The sequence below is a fragment of the Malania oleifera genome, chromosome 3 (genome assembly GCF_029873635.1).
Source record: "Malania oleifera isolate guangnan ecotype guangnan chromosome 3, ASM2987363v1, whole genome shotgun sequence".
Taxonomy (NCBI): domain Eukaryota; kingdom Viridiplantae; phylum Streptophyta; class Magnoliopsida; order Santalales; family Ximeniaceae; genus Malania; species Malania oleifera.
The window spans coordinates 35780305-35785024 of NC_080419.1; positions in this window are offsets into that span (position 1 = coordinate 35780305).

Here is a 4720-nt window from a genome sequence, read left to right on the forward strand (position 1 = left end):
TCCAGAGTTCGAACGGAGTTCAGATAACTTTACACGCGCCATCACGCGCTTTGCTAGAGAAAGACGTCTCTCCACGCGCCGGCAATGTGCTGCACGCGTCTTCCTCGCCCAAATCGCCTTGACCCGACTCGGTCCGCTACCTGGCTCGACCCAAAAAAATCTCAGACCCTGGTGAACTCGAGATCCGACCATGACCCGAATCCAACCTGCATTTTCAGAACTAGCCACGCCAGCTTCGCCACGTTGGCAGGTCCCGCCACATCATCGGCCACGCCATTAGTGGGCCCCACCCTACCGTGTCAGTGCCACGACATCAGATGGGCCCCACGCTACCACGTCATCAGTAGGTCCCACCTCTTCCACGTCAGCTGCCATGTCAGCAGGTGCACACGTCAGCATTGCCACGTCAGTGCCACGTCAACAAGCTTGACCAGGTTTGACCAAACTTTGACTGAGCTTTTCAGGGTCTTTTTGGATTCGTTTTTCAAGCGACTTGAACCATTTCTAGGATTTTCGATCGTTCCGGATCCAATCGTGCTATCCATTTGAGCTAATTCCATCTCTAAATTAGCAAATTGAGATGTCGAATGAAAAAAGCTCAAAAATTGAAATGTTCAATAGGAACAATTTCAATTTCTAGAAGATGTAGATAGAAGACTATTTGTTTGGGAAGGAATTGCACTTACCGTTGAACGGCAAGCCAACATCCATGAACGAGGACGAGTGGGAGTTGCTTGATCGAAAAGCCCTTGGAGCCATCAGAATGACGTTGTCGAAATCTGTGGCATTCAATATCAAGCATATAACATCCACCAAGTCTCTGATGGATGCGCTCTCTAATATGTACGAGCAGCCTTCAGCCGCAAATAAGGTACATCTCATGAAAAGATTATTTATGATGAACATGTCTACAGGTGAGAGTTTCAGCAGGCATTTGAACAACTTTAATGAGTTGTCTGATCAACTCGCCTTAGTTGGGATAACGTTTGATAATGAGATTCGAGCTCTACTGATTCTCAGTCAGTTTCCTGAAAGTTGGAATGGTGTCGTTACTACCATAAGTAGCTCCGCAAGAAAATCGAAGCTTGTATACGATGAGGTCGTCAACATGATTTTGACGGAGGAGATAAGAATGCAGTCGAACCATAGCTCCACTTTGAGTTCAGCTTTGAACATGGAGAGTCGAGGCAGAGGAAACAAGAATGGATGATCAAACAACCGAGGTAGATTTAGGCCCAGACGGTCAAAATTTGGAAATCCCAGAGGTACTTAGGACACAGGTTCTTAGAGCACTAAAGTTATTGAGTGCTGGAACTGTGGAAAGACTGGTCATTACAGGAACCAATGCAGGAGTCAGAAGAAAGAATTCAAGACGAGGGCAAAGACAAAAGCAAATATTGCTTCTAAGAATGATGAGATGTTGATCTGCTCTATGGAAAGCAAGCAGGAGTCTTAGGTCTTAGACTCCGGAGCCTCATTTCATGCCACATGCTGCGGAGATTGCCTAGAGGAGTACACACCAGGTAATTTTGGTAAGGTGTACCTTGGCAACGATCAACCTTGCGACATAACCGGCAAAGGAGTTGTGAAGATCAATATAAATGGGTCAGTATGGAAGCTGAAGGATGTCAGGTATATTCCAAACCTGAGAAAGAATTTGATCTCAGTTGGTCAGCTGGCAGATGAGGGATACACGACAAAATTCATTGGCGATGAATGGAAAGTCTCAAAGGGTGTACTAACGATTGCGCGAGGTAAGAAAAGCGGAACACTTTTTCTAACCTCCAATGCCTCCATGTCTATTTCAGTTGCTGCAGGAAATGACGACAGCAACATCTCGCACCAACGATTTAGTAACATGAGCAAGAAGGGATTTAGGATGATGCACTCAAAGGAAAAATTGAGTAGTCTACAGTCAGTGCAGGTTGACATGTGTGAGGATTGTATAGTCAGGAAACAGAAGAGGGTTAGTTTTCAGATAAACACCCATACCCCAAAGAAGAAGGGACTAGAACTGGTCCACTCAGAATGTGTTGGGCAAAATACCGAGAATTCTCAGGTGGAGGAACCAGTGGAGCAGACCGTCGCACCACCGTCTCCTACTCCAGCTCTGGAGCTTAGGAGAGCTACTTAGTCACATATACCAGAAAGAAGGTATATTAATTACTTACTTATATGGTGAAATTATATTACATTCGGTGTACGTACACAATGTTTCTAATAATTTTTCGATCTTTTGGTATGCTACTAATAAAATGATGACACGACCATAATAAACAATTTCAATGCGGTATCACATTGTTCATGTATCACTGCAGATTAACGAAGGAAGCGTGCTCTTATTACACGATAAGCAAGCAACATAATTTAAGGACCGATGCTATACTATCCTTCATAGTATGAAGATAAGCACCATCCGTCCATTCACACATGCACTCATACACTACCAGGTGTGGAGAAGTAGACGAGGAGCGCGCGGGCATACGCAGTGGGTAGTGGTCTAGCCGATCCTGACATTAGGGTTGCCTACGTTCGATCCGTCGATCCTGCTATTACCGCCAAACGTAGGGTTGGCGAAGTGATGAATTGACTCTTTTTTGTCTCCGCCGCCCGAATTGTTTGGATTATTATTTTTGAGCCATTCCAGAAGGCACTGGCCGTTTCCCTACATGACCTCGTCAGGAACGCCGACCTGGGCCGGCGTTGGCCGGGCCTGGTTCTGGCCCCCACGGTTGGGTTGGACGTCGAGGAGCCAGTTGAAAAGGCCTCGACCCGTTCCGTGAATGATGGCGTCAGGAATGCCCAGGCCTAGTTTGCCGCCCGCCATGTCCGCACACCAGTGCAGCCCACCGAAGAGGGCTTCGATGCCGTCCCTCATTAGTGCCTTGCCGTCCGTCATTTTGCTTCGCCTGTTTTCTTCCGTAGCTTCTATATCAATTACAACTTTTGGGAAAGCATGCACCTGCATGCTTCAATTTATAGAGGCGGTGCATACCTCCGTTGCCACAAATTTTTTTTTTTTTTTTGTATATGGACCCAAATGCCCTCGATTGACAACCCACCCGCAGGCACCATTTTTCCACAACAATCACCATCAAGCCGATTCATTGTCCACGTGCCTGTCCCATTTCCTGATTAAGAGTCCTGCTACCCATTCAAGAAGATGAGGGTGTCAATCATATCTTCCTGCATCGGCCTTCTTCCCAAATGGTGTGATTTGCTTCCCCAATCTTGAATGTCAAGTCCTAACAACCCGTAGAATGCCGCGAGCAATAGGCACAGCTGGACGACACCCCAACGGAACCCCAGCACATGGATGTTGTATTCTGTAATTTATTGAGAAGTAAATTAAAAACAAAGTGGATCTACCTACTTTTAATTTGTTCATACTTCAACTATATATATCATTGGCGCCCTGCCTCTCTCGCTCTCTCCCTCTCTTTTCAAATTATTTGTTATATATAAAGTCTTTATTAAAAGTTTCGATTGTAAATACTTACAGGAGATCTAAAAGGGTATATATTATTCATTGTACACTAAGAGGGAGAGAAGAGACACAGGGGATCTCCTCTCATTACTGCTTTTGGAGAGAACTAACTGTGTATTAGTCATTCAACAACGTGTACATCGACCTCAACGAAGCAGGCGCAGACAGCATGTGAAGAAGTATCCATGCAAATCTCGCAGGACCAACCTCTAAGATTTGTTTAAATCTCGCAAGATCACCACGCGAGATTTGTTTAAATCTCGCAAGACCAAACTACGAGATTAAGTGAGCATCATTCTGAAGATAATTTTATCGAACAAAGTATTATTTAATATATTATTTTAAAATAACAATAAAATGAGAAAAAACTCGTGAGATGAAACACCATTGGATTCTTGAAAATGAAAAACGAACCCACCGCTTTGGATTCCTTTTTTTTTTTTTCAAACTCAACTCACCTTCTCTTTCTTATATTCTCTTTTTCTTTGGGGGGTTTAATTTGTGTTTGTTTGGTTCTGTTGATTAGATGAGATTTGGTTTGTGAGAATGCATTAAAAGGGTGAGGAACTACTCAAAAGAGTTCAAATGTGGTTTAATAGGGCTTCCCGATATTCTCAATTGGGAGCATTGATGGGTTTGATTCCTTATTTAGTAGTTTAGAGGTTGTAAAAAGGGAGATGTGTGGTTAGAATGGAAGGAAAATTGGAGAGTAATACAAATGTGTGGCTATCCATTAAGTATTGGGTGGGAGTTTTAAGCAAGAACATGACAGTTGTGGCTCAGTTAAAGGATGCTGATTTTCGGATTTTGCAAAATCTGGAAGTGCAAATTATGAATAAAAGAAATAAAATTATGCAAGGTGTGAGATGGCTAAAATAGAAGCAATGGAGGTTGAAACTAAATTTGGATGGGAGCAGCTTGGGGAACCCAGGGCTAGCGGGTGGTGGTGGCATCCTTAGAGATTGTACAGGTTCTTTTATTGTTGGCTTTTCAAAATATTTTGGTCCTTGCTCAAATAATGAAGTTGAATTGAAAGCAGTGATGGAAGGAATAAAGTTTTGCAAACAATTGGGTCATTACAGTATTGACATTGAATGTGATTCGAATATTATTAAATTAGATAAGATCCAATAAATGTTCTTTGTGGTATTTGTGAGATTTTTGGGAGCAACTTATTGGTTTATTAGAGGGAGTAGATTTTTCTATAAATCATTTGTATAGAGAAGGAAATAA